At 42.7% G+C, this 19,605-nt stretch overlaps 1 long non-coding RNA gene across 1 annotated transcript in view; it reads right to left on the bottom strand.

The window, feature by feature from the left end:
• LOC144782766 (uncharacterized) overlaps positions 1-11,486 on the bottom strand; it is a 32,572-nt gene extending 21,086 nt beyond the window's left edge. Inside the window, exons 1-3 of the long non-coding RNA XR_013601248.1 lie at positions 11,428-11,486; positions 10,868-10,958; positions 10,683-10,759 (exon numbers count right to left, since the gene is read on the bottom strand). This is a non-coding gene — a long non-coding RNA (uncharacterized LOC144782766). The remainder of the gene's footprint in view (positions 1-10,682; positions 10,760-10,867; positions 10,959-11,427) is intronic.
• Positions 11,487-19,605: the final 8,119 nt, after the last annotated feature.

The following is a 19,605-nucleotide window of genomic DNA, read 5'->3' as shown; positions in this document are numbered from 1 at the left end:
AAGTGCAAGTGTCGCTATGGTGACTGAGAAACTGATATCACCAGGAGAGTATCTGACTGGTGAGGCAATCGCAGTCATCAATGCTCACATCCAGACTAAAGTCCATTCCATGGCAATGGTGTCCTTCGAATGGGAGGGTTACTGACCAAAAGAAAGTGGTGGTATTCTCTACAATTTCTGTAGCAGGTCTGCTAGAAAAAATGGAAATGATCTGGAGTCCTTGGCTTGGGCTGAGGTCAAAAGAAAAACCCATGCAGCCATGCTGGTTATACTTGAATGGGTGTGTGTAAACACAAGAGCCCAATGCAAAGCCAAAGGTGAACAAGAGGAGTTGAAATAATGTCCCAACCCTCCAAGATAAAAGGCAAGAAGTCTAGGAAACAAGCACTAGCTCAGGTACCCTCTCTTCAGGGAGAAGACCTGTCAGCCCCAGAGGGAACTCATTGCCAGAAAGTTTGGCCTTGCACGGCAGAGCTCCTAGGCCCAGGGGTACACTCTAGGCAGGATATATGCCAGGGACAGAGGACAACTCCCACTCTTGAGAGCCTGAGACAACAAACTGCTGATCAGGAAAAGGGAGATGTCAGTAGCTCCCACTGAACCTATTGGGAGGAGGGCCTCCTATACACTGAGGCCAGAGACCCCAAAACCTGGTGCCACTAGTAGAGTGGTAGTGCCTCAGCAGTATAGAGAATTCTTACTCTCTGTAGCTCATGACATCCTCCTAGCTGGGCATCTTGGCCAGAACACAACTTGGAGTAAATCAGTCCCCTACTTCTACTGGCCAAGTGTGTCACAGAAGGTGAAGGAGTTTTGTAAGTCCTATGTTACCTGTCAAGCCAGTGATACGATAGGCAACTGCCCAAAGGCCCCCTTAATTCCACTCCCAGTGGTTGGTGTTTCCTTTGAAAGGGTACAGGTTTACCCGCCAACATTGCCACCAGGTGCCCTAAGGCTATTCCACTTAGGAACGTCACTGCTCCTGCAGTTTCCAGGACCCTCTTGAGTATCTTTACAGGAGTGGGCTTTCCTAAGACGGTAGTGTCAGACAGAGGTAGTAACTTCATGTCTGGCTACCTAAAGGCCATGTGAAATGAATGTGCTGTGACTTATAAGTTCACTATCCCATATCATCCATAAAACAATGGTTTAACCTGAAAGACATGATTATGGGACTCCCTGAAAAAATTAGAAGGAGATGGGATGTCCTTTTGCCATACCTGCTTTTCACCGACGGAGAAGTACCACTGAAGGGAGTACATTTTTCCCCCTTTGAACTTCTGTTTGGTCATGCTGTATGAGGAGCATTGTGTCTAGTGAAGGAAGGCTGGGGGAGACTTCTCAAAGAGCCTGAACAAGACATATTGGACTATGTACTTGGCCTACATTCAAGCATGGCTGAGTACATGGAGAAAGCATGCAAACCCCTTGAGGTCAGCCAAGCTCCAGAAGCTCTGGTATGGCCAAAAAGCTGCACTGGTGGAGCTCTATTCAGGACAGAAGGTGTGGGTACTAGAGCCTGTTGTTCCCAGGGCACTTCAGGACAAATGGAGTAGCCCTTACCCTTTCCTTGAAAGGAAAAGTGAGGTCAACAACCTGGTTGACCTAGGCACCAGCAGGAACCCTCACAGGATCATCCATGTGAACTGTCTAAAACCTTTCCATGATAAGGCTGATGTGGTCAAACTGATGTTTACTGATGATGATCAGGAAGGAGAGTGAACCTCTACCGGGCTTAGTCTCCCACAGTCCTAAAGATGGGTTAGTTGATGGAGTGGTCTTTTCAGACACCCGCTCTGCCAAACAATAAGTTGAATGCAGGCAAGTCCTGGATCGGTATACTGAGCACCTGTGCAGACTAACTGGCGTGTCCATGATGTGGACACTGGTGAAAGTATGCCTGTCAAAAGTAAACTGTACAAATAACCTGATTAAGTGAAGGAAAGCATCAGGGCTGAAGTCAGCAAGATGCTGGAGTTTGGGTGATTGAGCCTGCTGAGAGTCCCTGGGTAAGCCCAGTGGTATAAGTCCGCAAACCTCATTCCAAGGGTGGTAAACCAGAGCTGAGGTTTTGTGTGGACTATAGAGGTCTCAATGCTGTCACTAAGGCTGATGCACACCTTATCCCAACAGCAGATGAACTTATTGACAGGCTAGTGTCAGCCAAGTGTCTCAGTACGTTCCATTTAACATCAGGGTACTGGCAGATTTGTCTGACCCCTGGAGCAAAAGGAACATCAGTAATGCCATTTGGTTCATAGAATGCTCCTTCCAAAGGTTGGTAAACAAAATCCTTGCTGGGTTGGAGTATTTTGGTGAGGTTTTTTGATGTTATTGTGGTCTATAGCTCCACTTGGCAAAATTACCTGATCCACCTTAGAAAAGTCCTTGGGGCTCTGCGGGGTGCATGCCTCACTGTCAAGGCAGGCAAGTGATATATAGAGCAGGGTTCTGTGGTACACTTGGGCCACCTTGTAGGTGGAGGCAAAGTTTAACCCTTAGAACCGAAGATCCAGACAATTGTGGACAGGGTAGCTCCAACCACCCAGACACAAGTCATGGCATTCCTTGGCTTGAATGGGTACAACAGGAGGTTTTTGAAGGGGTATGGGTTAATTGTGGTATTGCTCATAGAATTAACCTCCAAGAAAATTCCAAAGAAGGTAACTGGATTTTGACACTCTGAAGGAAGCAATGCGCTTAGCACTCATTCTGAAAGCTCCAGGTTATTCTAAGAAGTTCATAGTGAAGACAGATGCTTCTGACCATGGGATAGGAGCAGTCCTATCCCAAACCAATGTTGATGGCCCTGACCAGTCTGTTGCTTACTTCAGCAGATGGTACCTTCCTAGAGAGCAGCATTGGTGTGCCATTGAGAGGGAAGTCTTTGCTGTAGTGTGGTCCCTGAAGAAGTTGAGTCCACACTCGTTTTTTTCTCACTTCCTTGCTCAAACTGACCACAGGTCTCTCGGATGGCTGATGCAAATGAAAGGTGAAAAGCCCAAACTGTTGAGGTGGTCCATCTGCCTACAGGGCATGGACTTTACAGTGGAGCCCAGACCTGGGACTGACCATGCCAATGTAAATGGCCTTTCCAGTTTATTCCACCCAGACGATGAAGAGTCTTTTAGGGAAAGGTTAGTTTCATTCTCTTTCATTTGGGGGGAGGGTTCTGTAAAGAAGTACCCATTTTTGACATGGCCACCCCCCCCCCCCCCCCCCACTTTACCTGATATTCAATGCAATTTTGACAGAATGTGTACTGGAATCCAAACAGTGGTTCAAGTACTACATAAAAAGCAAGAAAGAATTTTGAAACAAGAGAAAATTAATCCTCAAAACATTTTTAAATAAGAAGAAAACAAACTAGTGCTAACCATATAATGAAACACCCAAAAAGCCCATGTACATGGAATCACTTCAAGTTTATAAAATGTATTTTTGGGAAAAGTTTTTTTATATGTAAAACAGTAATGGCACTCACAGAGTTACACAAATAATGTTACAGTTAGGGAAAATAACATGTGTAACCAGACAGAAAGTGGCTGAGGTAAATACACCAACCTGGCTCAAAACAAAACAGAAACACACAACAAACTTTGTATCCTCTTAATTTCAGGCCACATATTGGCTTTGATGGCGTTTTGTCCCAGAGTTAATTAGAGGGTCATCATCAGGACATAACAGATATTAGAGCGTCCACTGGATATCAATAAAATATCTGTATTGACAGAATTAATTGCTTCAAAAGAAAGGTGCCTAAAACATGCAACCTTCAAGACGTCGGTCCTGAGACGCAAAACTCTAAATGAAATGTCAATACCCCATAGGAGGGAATTAATAATGGTCCACAATGCTTTGAATATCAAGACTTAGGGAAAATATGTATTTGGATCATATCACAAGTACGGGAGGTCCACCGATAATGCTGTTAATGGAAACTCATTCAGTGTGCTCATAGAAGTAGCAATTTCACTGCATACGTTCCAACAGCATATCGGTCCAGACAAACGCATCCGGTGGCGTTTGTCCGGACCGATATGCTGTTGGAACGTATGCAGTGAAATTGCTACTTCTATGAGCATACTGAGTTTCCATTAACAGCATTAAAACAGCTAATAATGTACATAACTGTTTTTGGGTCTGTCCCTTTCAACCACTGGCTTTCTTCAACCACCCACTTTAAGCTGTTGGCTTGAGACTTTATCAATCATGTCTTGGCTCAGCCCAAAGGAATATTTATATCTCTCCTTAGGCTGTTTGGATGGATACTTCTACTATCCCTCTCTGTCCTCTCCTGCTGTCTCACACACTTGTGCTATACTGGCGTGCATTAGCTCACTAAATCCAGACCTAGTGGCTTTGTAATGTATGTGATGTAATGTATGTGTCTTGTAAAGCGCACTGCTGCCCTGAGGCGTGGTGGCGCTGTAGACCGCTGGGGAACCCGTCCTGGCTATCCCTGTGAGATGGTCCCTACTGGGTATCTCCAAGGTGAAACCAGGCATCCCCAGCGAATGTGGGGGGCCGTTGTAGAGATGAGGCAAGCTAATGCCCAGAGTTGCCGAGTGTGATCCCTGGTTAGAGTAGGCACCGAGGCGAGAATTATCGAGTCCGCTGACCCTGGTCCACGACCCTGCCGCGTCGGGAATTGAACCCTGGTCCCGGGCCGTTCTCTGCTTCCGGGTCAGCCGCCTCTAACCAGTGAGCCACACTTGCAAATGCTTGTTAGTAGTTGGTGATCTCTGTTGCAAGAAGGGTTAACTTGCGCTCAGCCTCTGCTCTGTGAACAATACTTCTGTTCAGATTATAGAAAGTACATGGAAGCCTGCTGCTGTGAGATCTCTCCCTTCAAGACTGAGCTTACACAGTCATTCAGAGAATGAAAATATCCCTTCCCTGGCTGATTTACATGAGCCTTAGAATGCATCACGACTGAGCACACACTTGTTATTTTGCATTAACTTGAATGGCTCTTGTTTGAAAAGAGCAAGCCTTTTTTATAAACATTATGCACGCACTCCAGTGGATTCAGCGAACATATATTGACCATGTTAACGTACATCAAGTTTTGTTTTCCATGTAACAAGATAGAAAAATAAATAGAGAAGCCTGGGCAGATATGTCAATACAATTATATCACACACATTTTTTCTTTCCATTTCAGTGATGTCCTAGTGCTTAGAGAAGTAATACTGTCAATGCAAAGATTAGCTGTCTGTCCTTTATCCATGGCCCTGCTGCCATTATACTCCCATCTGGTGGGATATATATGTATATATACCTGTAATGGTGCCGGGTCCTTTCATTAGCTATAATTATTGCAGCCTATCTTTATCAATTCTGTACATGACATGGTTGGCGTGGAACAGTGCCTACTTAGGTGGCCATGTACTCCATCGATGTCCATCTGCATAGACTGCCTCGCCCAGGGCCGCCGGACTGGCCGTAGCGGGCACCAAGCATTTTCCACGGTAGGCTGGAAAGAAGGGAGCTGGTTTTGGACCTGTGGGGGTGGTTTTGCAGCAGTGCTATAATATCGGCTCCCTGTAACAAAAGCACAGCAGCGTTTCCCACCTATTTCCCACCAGCCTTTCCCCCTCTCCCCCCCCCCTTTCCGGGCCGGTCCGACGTAATTGCCAGGGCTGGGTTGCTTTCCCAGTCCCGCCCTGACCTCGCTTACACAGCTCACACGTTCCTATCTGTATGTGAAGAGAAAATTCAGTTTGTGTCATTTTTTGTCCTTAATCTATAAGGAGTAATCAGGACTACAGGTACCAGAAGGCATAGTGAAAACCTGAACTGGATAAACTGCATGGGAGGGGAACACAAGGGCTCAGTCTGCACCAGCACTGGTGCTGGAGTTCTGTGTAATGGCAATATATGTTACTGCAACATGGTATACGCTCTGCTGCACTTTCTCGTGTACACCGAGCTACACTGTTTCACAGTTTCTGTAAGTGGATGCCAATAGGCTTTGGATAGGGAAGTGGTATTTTACGCGCCTCTGGGGCAAGCTGTAGAACGGCTGCCATTAAGCCCCCTTTCAGGCACATCCCAACATCTCTGAGGTGCTCTGGTGTCTTGGGGGGATTTCATCTCCAAGTTGCTTGTGTTTGTAGCAAAGTAGACAGTTCCGGATTACCAAATAGGCAAAGTAGGCACCGGCCTATGGGCCCACTCCTTTTAGGGGCCGGAGACAGCAGATCAAAATAATATTGATTTGATCTTGAAAGAAAATTAAAATCACGTTTTCTTAACTATTGTTTCCAAAAGATAGTAAAAAATGAATCAACTCAAAGAAACGAAAACTTTACATTAACGCCTCTATAGATAAAATAGTGTATTCATGTAATGTACCCATTACCAACTTAAAGTACATAAACCAGAGGCATCAGATTCACATAACAGTTTGTCTCTTAAAAGCTCATCTTCTGCCAGCTGTAAGTTTGTAACACAAATCCGGTGCATTGATTTGCAAGGGTTGGGGGCGACATTTCGACTGCCTAGGGGGTCTTCACAGGGTTTAATACATCACTGAAAGTAGAGTAAATTGAGTGCAGGTCAATTTCGGTTCAAGGCTAAAATGAATGATTCTATGTTGCCGGGGCGTAAATTTCCTAACTCTCAGCTTTTTCTTACTGGCACCGGTTGCTTCCTTTGTAGAGCCTAGCTTTACGTGCACCATGTGTGTACTGTGCAATGGTTGTGTTTTTTCTGTCAGCTCATGGTGTTATGTGGGCGCAGCTGATACATCCTCGCGTGATTGTTAAAGTCCATAATTTATAGCGTGAAGTGGCGTTTGTCTTTCTTGCCCTCCAGTGCATTTTAATGCTAAACCCACAGAGCTCCTGGTGTTTTAAGGCATTCTCAAATAAATTACTCAAGTGCCCCTGACAGAAAAGCATGTCAAGCAGGGGCGCCTAAGGAATACCATTGAGTCTTTTATGTGACATGTTATAAACGGTGTTGATACAACAGAATTTGGATTTCCCTCTTTGAGTCAATTTACAACTTCTCTACGCAAGCTTACTCCCCCCCCCCCCCCCCCCGCCCCAAGCTTATCTCCCACCCCCCCCCCCGGCATAATTTACTTCTGAACCAAGGTTTTGAGTAATTTATGTTTACACCCTCCTCCAAACCAGGCTTCAAGTCGGCTGCAAAGAGGTTGAAGTATGTGAGTGAGCAGCAGGTTACACGGATCTTCGCAGCATGTGCATTAACCTCCTAATTTTGAATTCTAGATGCGGCCCCTCCTGGCAGATTGATGCTATTAAGGTCAGTGACGTAGCAGCGATGTAGTTGGCCCTAGAGCAAATAAGGACATTGTGCCTATTACCCTCCCCCCAATTAGTAAACGATTTTGAAAATTGAGGTGCAGAAGGGCCCTCATATGATACTGCTGGGCCAAGGTGCCAGTGCACCTGCTGCCCTATTCAGAGCCACGACGCGAGGCTATGAATAGGGCAGCCCTTTTGTAAACACTAGAATCGTAAAATAATGCAGCCTTTTTTCTAAGCAACCCTCTTCAAACCAGTATGCGTATTACGCATGTCCCCCAAAGAAATTCAAATGGAAACCAGGTACACGGATAAATCTTAGTTCGCTCTGCTCTTACGCTTGACTTTGCCATCATTCCTCATTGTTTTCTGCAGTGCTGAGTGATTTAACGTTGCCAACCGGGAAGACAGTATTTTTCTTGCACGGAAGCTGGAGATCCCAATTCACAACTGCACGCGGAGCTCGACGCCAGCCCACATCACATCATGAATCACTTCCATTTGCCTCCGGGCGGTGATCTTATAAATATGATATGTCAGCCATAAATATCTATGAAGAAATATGTTTTTCAGAATTGCTGGCGATACTGGGAAGCCCGATATTGCATGGATGGGGATTTTTTTTGTATAAACTGCACGCGTTCACAAAAGGTTAGCGTCACGGGAGCCCCGTGACGGGGCTAAGCTACCATTGGTGCAGCAGGTGCAGTGGCACCGGGGCACAGAACCACAAGGGGGCATCGAACTCTGATAGTTGCTGTATTTTGCTACCCCAACAAAAGCCAAAGGGGTATTTTTCCTTGCTTGCACCATGGCCAATAGCATCCCTACTATGCTACTACAGAGCTACATACTGTATAACAGCTGTAACAGATGTATTACCTTGTTAAATTATCCCCGTATCCCCATTACTATATATATAAACTGAGAAGAAAGGACAGAAATAGAAGAAAATCGAATATAAAACATGAAATCTACCTGATAAAAAACCAAACACAGTAAGAGTATGGCACGTGGTGTAAACGGTGGCACTAATGTTCTACTTTATACTTGTTTATTGAGCAAAATGCTTTATGGGGCTTATGACTTCACAGGAAGCCAGCGGCATGGTCGGAATACCAGAGTGAGAAAAATTGGGTCAGATCAAGTGGGAAGGTTTTTAAGTGAATAGTAGCACACATGTGCAATAGAGGTTGGTGAAGAGGACAGATGATTACCGCAGACATTGAACATTACATGAGAGTCCAAGGCCTACCCTGAGGTACCATGTGAAACACGATATTGACTGTGGAGACAATATAGTTAGGGAGACATTTGTAGGTGAAGGAGTTGGTGCTTGAAGGCCTCCTGCGAGTGCTTTGAGTGGGTGGCACATCTATGGTTGGGAAGGGACTTCCAGCATTGACAAGGTAGCACAAGACAGACATGGAGACTGGGTATTTGTGTCTGGGAGCTACTTATACAATGTGAACCTAAGGCATATTATCCAGTATCTTGGTTTGACTTAAGTTTAAATATGTTTTCAACACAGATTCTTCATAGTTATGTGTTGGTGCACAGTGGCGTAGTATAGGCGGGGCCACAGGGATGGTTGCTGTGGGCGCAAAATTCTTAGGGGCATTCTGAGGGGCGTAGTGGCATTCTTTGGGGTGCAAAGTTTAAAAAGAAAAGTGGAAGGTTACTTGCCTTGCCCCGGGCGCTGGCGACCCACGATACACCGTTGTTGGTGCTTGCATTTATATGCTGGTGTGTGCGTTTACGAGTTGGTGTGTGCATTTGCATTGGGGTTTATCTGTGTGAATGCTGGGTGTGTTTCAATAAGGAAAATATTCTAGGGTTATCCAGAACGTCGAAGTTTTTTTAAAGCAAGGGATGGTGCACCAAAATTCAGTAGTCCAAACAGGCTGTTGAATTTTTCAAAAAAGTCCTTTATTATTTTCAATCTTTAAAAAGGCCATCACAGCCAACGCGTTTCGTTCCGTACGAACTTTGTCAGGGCTGTAAGAGCACAAATAAAACCACTCAGTATATGGACATACAAACACATCACACAGTCATATATATATATATATACACAAATCTGTACAAAATATTTACATAGACAAAAAAATATATAGACAACTCTGAAAAACATCTAGTATTACATTATTTACAAACAATATCCATATAATTAAACCGGGATAAGAATCCCTAAAGAGAGGAGGAAAGGAAGAAAAAGAGAATAAGTCACAATCGTTATTGTGATATCTTAAAGTAACTAGTCAAGGAGAGATATCTATAAGCTACAGAACAAGGAAGAAAAGAGAAATACATAGTAGTAGAAGTAGAAAAGTCAAAAGGTCAAGAAAATGAGGAAATAAATAAAGAATATAGACCACAGTTAGGGGAAGGCGTGGGAGAGAAACTAATAGAGTTGTCATCCCCTTACTTTGGAACATTCTAATTACCGGGCCCAATCTATCTTTAGCCACCCGAAAGGACATATTGCTCAATCATATTCATTAATATTACACAAAAAGCGTCTAACTACAAGGGAGCATCAAAAAGAACCAAGCATAAAATGCAAAAGTAATACCTCACACTCACCTAGAGAAACAGACCTGGTGACAAATGAGGCTACCAAGCGTAGTTTGTATGGATTAAGACCTTCACATCAAGATCTACATAAAGAGATGTGCAAACAATCAATTCAACAAAATATATGAAAAACCTCGTTCAGACAAATACAGATGTCGTACCTATCTCAGGTCGATTAACATGAACCACACAGTCTTCAAAACAAGATTTGGACTTCTAGTTTCAGTAACCAACAAATGTCAAAAGGGTCTCACCTCCCAATATATAGATGAGACGTATTATGAGAAATTCCTTAACGCTATTGTGCGTCACCAGGCAGAAGACTTTTTATTCCGGACACGAAAAGACCATGTATCTATACAGAGAAGATATATACGTTGATACATAATGAGTCTTAAACTCACTGAAAAAGTTACTCTCAAACATTATACCTAAAGGCCGGACCCAGAAACGAACTATAATGTACACCATATAGTTCCCGGTTCAATCTTTAAGGGATTGACAAACGCGAAAAAACATATATTTTGACCATGTGTCATAGAACTGCTGTGGGGAGAGAGAACATGCTCACCAATTCAAGTAGCAAATGTGGGCTAAGTTCCAATGATGTGCCGGGTGTGGATCAGTGGAACTGCTAAAGATACCCGGAAGGAATGGAAAAATTAGTATAAACGGAGGATACAGAATATTTAGAGAGAATTTAATAAGTGGAAAACAAACAATGTGACGCTCAGAAACGGTATAATAACCGTTAAAACCAAGGTTCAATATTCAGATATACTATGAAGTCGACATTTTGTTAAACAAATAGAGTCTTAAACCCACCTAGTTGAGTACGGATGTCATCCCTCATCAACTTTTAGAGAAGCATATAAAGAGCTGGCATAAATAGGGGGTAGAAACTATTGGGAGAGATAGATACTTATTAGTAAATTAATAACAGTGAAGCAACCAGTACCTATCAGTAAATCTACAAAAATGTATATATATACATGTGAACAAAAGAATACCTGTCGCTTTTAAACACTCGCAGTGGTCAGAGACATGTGTAAAGACCTGAACCACTAATAATAATCTCCCCAAAAAGACGGATCGTAATCTCTGTAAAACATAATAAGAGAAACGTTTACAATATTCACTTCACAGTAGCACTATTTATATTTGTTAACCTTGCACCTAAAATTATATAAAGTTTGACAATTAAGAAAAGGATAGCATATATCTCAAGACATACAGACGCTAAAATAATAGGTCACCCAACTATTGCGGGCAAAGGTACAAACCACCTAGATATAATTATAAAACAAGGTATTTCACATTGTTGTGCCTTGGTGATCGTAATTGATGTCATATTGCATTTACCTACATAGCGTCTATATATACCATAGAAGTAACCATCATGCATTACGAAATACGAGTATTCCATTCCTAATCACAGATCAAATCTTTCAAAAATATATCGCAGGGAGACAGAGGTGAACAAATAGCTGTTAAATGGCCAAAATCGAAGAACTAGTGCACTACTAACATGAGGCCCTCCCAGACAGATTATCAGTAGCAGTCATCTTACCCGTGAACACAGAGTCCGTATCTCCAAACCCGTTTTCTTCAAACAACCCGCCATCACCATCACGCCGGTACAAATAGGATAAAATTACCCATAATTCACCCAAAGCGAGTCACGTCATGTTTAGACAACAGAAATAAACATAGGGCATTTAGACGGGCGCCATGTTTAAATGTATTGCGAAAGCTCCGTATAAAGACGCATTTGAAATACCAAAACAAGGATGTAAGGACATCAAATCGATACTGATCAACAGAATTGCGTCGTCACATAGAGATAAATATACATTAAAATAATTCTAGGAAAAAACAGTAGAGCAATAACACATAAATTCAAGGCACAAAAATGTGCGCCGCAAGGCAGGATTGAACCGGGGACCTATGGATCTATTGGCTAGCGCAGCTCTCTTCCAACTGAGCTATTACAACCTGTCACTCTCTTGTGATAAAATAAATCAATATATCGGTTTTGAGTTACCGAAATATTAATGACTTTTTTACTATCCGGACATAACTGATTCCGCGCAAATTACTTCTTGTCAGCATAGTTTCATCAACACAGAAATAAGAAAAAGGGAAAAACGAATCTGGGGAAAAACAAAAAATGTATTACATAAACAAATAATTACACACAAAAAAATATATGTGTACCAAAAGTCAGGATTGAACCGAAGACCTTCGGATCTGTAAATTAACTCTCTTCCAGTTGAGCTATTGTAACCTGCTCCTCACATCAAGACAAATAAATAAATATGTTAGTTTCAACCTACTGAGGTAAATATACCTTTTTGACTAACCGGACACCACCGATTCCTCCCGGGGTTATCTCAGAATATTAAGTAGTGAGATAATCCAATTGGTGTCCCGTCGAGAATTAGAAATAGTATGATGGTTGTAATGGAAAGGAAAGAAAATAAAAAAGAGAAAAAAGGGAAAAGAGAGAGAAGAAAAAGACCCAAATAACATAATAGATCAAAATCCAAACATATATTCCCAAACAAACATCTATAAATACTGTACATTTGGGGGGCAAAAAGGTACACAATATGGATTCATTCATGAGTGATGGGCTCCATTTCATTGTGGCGATTAACAGTACAGAACATAATAGAAACATGAATTGTTATAGTCATTACGGGACATGATGGAAACATGAATTATTACAAACATAGCATGATCAGACATGAGTTTCCAAAAGAGAATCTGATGTAAAAATGTCAGGTACTCCTATGGGGTCAGTTTTTCAATAATCGTTAGACATGTACATTTCTCATTTTTCTAACCAAGAAAGAAGTGCATCTCCCCATCAGTATTGTGTCCAAGTTCAATTGCCCTAAGCTTACATATCCACCTGGATTCTCTTTGTCTCAGGAGGAGCTCCTTATTACCACCTCTCAGAGGAGCTGGGACATGATCAATGCCATGAAACCAAAAAGATAGATCATCTGGATGTTCCTTCATGTAATGTTCAGTAATCGGATATCTAGAGTCTTTAGTTTTGATCGCACGTCTGTGTTACTGCATTCTCACTTTTAAACAACAAATCGTACTCCCAACATAAATAATCCCACACCTGCACCCCAGTACATAGACTACATGTGTGGTATTGCAATTCATGAAATGGTCAATGTTATAAATTTTCCGTGTTATAACTGAAACTGTGCATTTTGTTCTTACCCATTGGACAGACAATACATGACCCACAGGTGTAAAAACCTTTTGGGTTCGGCGGGAACCAGTTCCCATCATTCCTTGTGGTTGTCACGTAACTCGGACGCAGAGTGTTCCTTAGTGTTTTACCCCTCCTGTATGTTATAGAGAGTTTGTTGTCAACTTACTCCTTTAGACCAGGTATGTCAGTCAGTAGATACCAGTGTTTGCGAAATACGTTAAAGATGTATCCACTGTGTCTGTTATATTCAGTAATAAATCTGGCCTTTTGGTTCTCGCTGTCTCTTTTCAGTTTGTCTTGAAGTGTTACTTCCCTAGGGATATTATGAATTCTTTTTTAGCCTTTTCCAGAATCGAACGCTCATACCCTCTTCTAGAGAACCTTTCAACAGTGTCCTTGATATGAGTATTGAATGTCAGCTCCTCACTACAATTACGCCTAATTCTGGTCATTTCCCCAAAGGGGATATTGTTAACCACTGATTTAGGGTGTGCACTAGTGGCGTGAAGTACCGCATTACATGCAGTATCTTTTCTGAAAAGAGTGCTTTCTATTTTGCCCAAATTGACATAGAATTGAATGTCAAGAAAATTGATGCGATCCTGATGATAGGTCATAGTGAATTTGACATTGTAGGTGTTATTATTAAGGAAGGTGACATATTGGTCCAGTTGTTCTACTGTTCCTGACCATAAACAAATCACGTCGTCTATATACCTCCCCCAGTATACGATGTTGTTGATCCAGGGGGAGGCATTTCTGCTCCACGCGTGCTCCCTCTCGAACCACCCCATAAAGAGGCAGGCGTAAGAGGGAGCAAACTTGGAGCCCATCGCAGTTCCACGTAGTTGGTGGAACCAACGTTTGTCAAAAAGGAAGTAGTTATTAGTCAGAATGATCATAATCATAGAGACGATCATCTCATTGTAATCATACAATGTGGCATCATCTTTATCAAGAAAGGAACGGATAGCCATGATCCCATGCTCTTTATCAATACAAGTATAAAGACTTTCCACATCGAGAGTCACAAATAGAAGGTCTTCAGTCCATTCAAAATCTTTTAGTTTAGTCCAAATGTCTTTACTGTCCTTCACATAGGAGGGCAAGTTAGGGACATAACTCTGGAGTTTAGCATCCACAAATTGGGATAGTTTTTCTGTCGGTGATCCCACCCCCGAAATAATAGGCCTGCCAGGCGGAAATAGACCACCTTTATGTACTTTGGGCAGTACATAGATACAAGGGTAAGATGGAGACTCAACCAATAGAAACCTAAATTCTTCTTCAGAGAGTAATCCTATTTCTTTCCAGTCGCTTAGGTGGGTATTGATCAGTTGGGCACTATCAGGGATTGGGTTACTCGACATCTCTCTATAGAACAGTTTGTTACTCAGTTGTCTTGTTATTTCCCCCATGTAGTCACTGTGATTCATTATAACGACGTTGCCGCCCTTGTCAGCCTGATTACAATGTTCCTGTCATCGTTCAATCTCTTAAGTGCTTGTTTTTCCTTCACTGTAATATTGTGTGGTATTTTCGGAGTAAACCTACTCGGTTTCTCCAAATCATAAAGTTCCCTAGTGATTTTTTCGTGAAAGATATCAATGTTACGATGATAGGAATGTGTTGGGATGAATTTGGATCGCGGACGCAGGCCGGTGTCAGTACTGATTGTCTGTGATATATTCATGTCTCTGAGCAAAGCGGGAATGTCCATATTGTCGTCCTCTGTTAAGGTCATGAGACAATGTACTCCACGTACCTCGCCTATTGTATGAGTTCCTAGGCTGGGTGGATTTATAATTTCCTCTGAGTCTTGTGGCTTATTGGCAAAGTAATCCCTTAACTTCAGAACCCTAACGAATTTGAAGAGGTCAATATGGACATTAGCAAAGTCACCCTCCTGCGTCGGACAGAAATTAAGGCCTTTACTCAAGATCTTTGCTTCCTCAGCATCCAAAATTTTATTTGAGAGATTTACAATTTTTAAATCATTACTGACATCAGGCAACAAAATCGCATCAACATTGATACATGTATTCACAGCATTTACTTCTTGGGTTTTGTTCCCACATTCGGATTGTTCCCTGGTTTGCCTTTTATATCTGTTTTTGGCTCTCCAGAAGGTCGAAGTGTCTGTGATGATGAACGAATGACGTTACAACACATACATTTACAACGCATGCACTTACAACTCAGTTTTTACATCGCAACATACTCTACAAAGCATTTCATTCAATCGAATGACACTACATCGCATTTAAAAACGACCTTTACAACGCATTCCATTACATCGCATACTACCTTTACAACGCATACCATTACACTGCATTTAAGATAAATATTGGATAGTGTAGGGGTAAAAATTACTATTCTAACTCCAAGGGGTGCAACAGTAGGGTAAGTGTTGGATAGTGTTGGGGTAGAAATTACTATTCTAACTCCAGGGAGTGCAACAGTAGAGTATTGTTGGATAGTGTAGGGGTTAAAAATTACTATTCTAACTCCAGGGGGTGCAACAGTAGGGTAAGAGTTGGATAGTGTAGGGGTACTATGCGTTATAATGGTGTGCGTTGTAATGCCTGCATTGTAGTGGCATGCGATGTAGTGTCATGCGTTGTAATGGTATGCATTGTAATGCCTGCGTTGTAGTGACATGCATTGTAATGGATGTTGTGATGTAATGACTGCGTTGTAAGTGTAGTGCGATGTAATGACTGCATTGTAAAGGTTGTTTCCCGTGATGATATCACAGAGTTTTGAGGATGGTGCTACCTGCACGCTTTGAATGACAATTGGTCCGGGGAGAGCGTTTCCTGAGAGATGTTGGGGGCTGTTTTCCTTCAGGTCCTGAAAAGCCTTCATAAGCGTAACTCCCAAGGCAAATATTGATTAAAAAGCACTGAGGCCCCTTTCATAATTGTTAGGAGGGACACCTTAGCTCCTCAACTCTTGACACCACTAAGATATGCCAAGGCAGTACTTCAGTGTGACAGCGAGGGTGAGGGAGAGATCTTACAATCATAGGAATGTGTTTGAAACAACTGGATTCCAATTTTAGTCATACTCATTTTAGGTTTTTGTTCCTGCAAGGCGAAAAGATGGCAGCAGGTATGACTGACAGATATGAGAGTGTGAGTGATGGTGAAATGTGGTCCTCTTTGAAGTCATTAAGCCTTAATACCTCACTGAAGAGTTATTCAGTGCCAATGATTGTCCCTGTTAATAGAACTCTAAGGGCAAAAGGAAAGGCAGGGCTCTTCATAAAAAAATAGCATCTCTTAAAATGATTTTGGATTAAGATGAAACAGGCTGGAGTATTAGCTGACCACAAAACTGTGAATGGCTCTGGAATGATTGCCTTAGATCTTCCAAAGGGAGAGTAAAGTAAATATTACAGAAAAACTATAGAAGAAGACCCTTAAACAGTGGATGCATATCTCATGGGGTGGCTCGCTCCATTATACCAGAGAATATTTGTCACTTCTTTTTAAGAGAATGACCACATTCTTTCAGATGATGATTCTTCGGCGTGCAGAAGCCAGGTGCTATCTTCAGCACACAGTCCATTGAGGTGATAACCTTAAATCCTCACAATGGGCCCCCAAGGCACCTCTTAGGTCTTCAGGACATTAGGCAGTGCACCAGTCACATTTGGCAGCGTGGGCAAATGGGCCAACAGCAGGTGCTTATCCCAGCTTCAATAGGGCCAGCCACATGAGCACACTGCTCCAGATGTCTGGTGGTACCCAAATGGATAAGTCACACTGCCTAATCCGTTAGTTCCACCAGTCCTTTGGCGCAGTTGCTTGGAAAATCTCTATCAGACTGACCTTTTGTCAGAGTCAATTACAAAAGTTCATTCCACGACCTGCTCTTTCTGTAAGGTTGGCGCTACTTCCATCATTCACAGGCAGGATATTTTGGCATTCAGGACAGTCCAGTAATTCCTCCTTCAGATCAGAAACCAGGTGATGTTTCCTGACCACTGGGAGTTGGCTGTCAGTGCATCACCAAATCTTGGCTACATAGTAGTCCCTGAGTACTCTGCAGAGTACCCAACAACGAACAATGATGGGTCTTCAGCTCCCATCTTTATATCAGTCTAGCAGATGGAAGATAGGTATTCCTGCTTTCTTGGAACTGGTTTAGGTGTGTTCCCCTTTCATGTTTTCTGGTCAGGCCACCTTCCAGACCTGGCCTCTGTCAGCAAGGATGCTCTGCTCAGCAGGACAGTCTCCAGTTGGAGTGCACTCCACAGAAGAATAAAGAGGTTAGAGCAGAATGCACAAAGCTGTTTACAACCCCTCCTCATAGAGATCAGAAAGAGAAACTAGGAGCTGCGCCCCATCAAAGGGGTCCTTTCCCTCACAACAGATGCTGCAGGCCTCACCTGTACCCCCTGCCATCTGCCTAATGTCAGCTGCAGTCATTCATTGGCAGCCCAATGTATCAGGAAGCACCCTGGCAGCTCTACGGAAAGCCTGTCTCCTCTGTCCTCAATATCACATCTGGTCCTCCCTCTCCTATCTAGGAGATGACAGCAATACACATGTACTGTCTGGAGAAGGCAACCTCTCCTCCATCTTGTACTCTGGTCCAGGCCATGGGGGGTTCCAAAATGGAACCCGCAGACCTGAATCACTTGTGCATGGCACACTGTCAATTCTATCACACAAGCACACGTACAATACATGGGATGTCAGGGTTCAGGATACCAGATTCATCTTGAGAAAAGAAAATTTTTAGATGAATGGGGCGGTATGCACACATTCGTGTCCCACAGGTAAAAATGGTTGTCACTATAATTCATTAACTTGATACACTAGCACCACTGTGCTCCACGCAAAAAACCTCGACATGGGTGGTAGCCCTTTGTCACTATGAAGCTGCACCTGGTACAACCATCCGTGTTCAGAACATGGTCCAGAACAGAGCATTGTCAAGAAACTGACCAAGGTTAATGGGCGCATACAGGATAAGTGTGTTGCATGACCAAAAATAAAAAAACAGTGTCAAAGTTATATGCAGTCTCTGGCACGGGGGGCAGGGTTGGGCAGGGTTCATGACTGTACATAAAGCATGTGGAATCCATGTCCCAGTTGTCCCCAGGAAGAGGTTTGAATAGGAGCGAGTGAACCTGGTCCCCATTGTGGTGTCAAAAATCTGTTGAAAGAGCTCATCCTGATCCATAAAAATGATGAATATGTAGGACAAAATGTGCTATCACCAAAAGTTTCTTTGAATGATTAAAAAGCAGGGTGATCCTTCGTTATTTGAAAATGCAAAGTGTCCCACTGAATGTTCAGTCTGTTAGACCTATCACCCTTAGGGTGGTCTTTCCCCCAAAAGTTTTGCCAGCTTACCTCCTCTTTTTGTTGGCCTTAGAACACTGAGCACTTTAGCACTGCTAACCATTGATAAAGTGTGTGTGCTTCACCCCTAAACATGGTGTTATTGGTGTATACATGATTGGAATACCATAAATCCAGGGCCTGTAATCTAAATGCTACTAGTGGGCCTGCAGCACCCACACAAGTACCCTTGCAAACCTGTCTCATGCCTGCCATTGCTAGGGCTGTGTGTGCAGTTTACTGCCACCTGGCATTTAAAACCACTTGCCAAGCATTAAGCTCCCCTTTTATTACACATGTCACCTCTTATGTAGGCCCTGGGTAGCCATAAGGGCATGGTGCTGTGTAACTAAAAGGTCTTGCACATAAATATATTCTTTAACAGTTTTAGGAACAGTTTAGGGATGCCCTATTATCTGGCCTGTCGTGTCTTCAAAGTGGAATATTCCATGACAGACCTTTGACTCTCTAGTTTTTGATGCCAATTTTTACTACTGTTGTTGTATTTTTTCTCTCATTTGTCTGTGCAGTGATAGCGGTGTCACTAGTTGCAGCTTTTTTTTGTCCTTGTGAGAGAGAGGTGTCCTCAGGTTCCTGCTCCCATAAGGTATGTAGTCCTCACTTAGAATCCTCATATATATCAGGCTATGGAATAGGCTAGAGAAAGGATTTAGGCCTGTGTTTCAAGTATAGATGCTATTTATCGAACCAGATAAATAAATATACCATGGGGTACATTATTTATTGGGTGCTATAAATAGCACCTATTCCATGTTTCTGAGGACTTACATGGATTTTGATGCTTAAAGCACCAAACTCTGCATGGTACAGTAAATACCGTACACTTCTCCTCTGTTAAATTCTAACAGGCTTATCCTGCTGAAATGTAATATGGGTGAGGTATTTGATGCACCTGGTTATTATCAGGTGCATTCAATACCTCCCAACTCCAAATTCCGACCCCTGCACAAACAGGGGTTTGCACAAGGGGTTGAAAAATACCCCACTTATAATCAGGGACTTAGACTTTGCCTTTTAATTCAAGACGAAGGATGGGTAAGAGTCTGTTCGTTCAGCACAAAGGATGAGCAAGAGTCTGTTCATTCATCATGAAGGATGGGGCAGAGTCTGTTCATTCAACATGAAGGATGGG

This window comes from Lissotriton helveticus, chromosome 9 (assembly GCF_964261635.1).
Source record: "Lissotriton helveticus chromosome 9, aLisHel1.1, whole genome shotgun sequence".
Lineage (NCBI taxonomy): Eukaryota > Metazoa > Chordata > Amphibia > Caudata > Salamandridae > Lissotriton > Lissotriton helveticus.
This window is presented reverse-complemented; position numbering and strand designations above follow the sequence as displayed.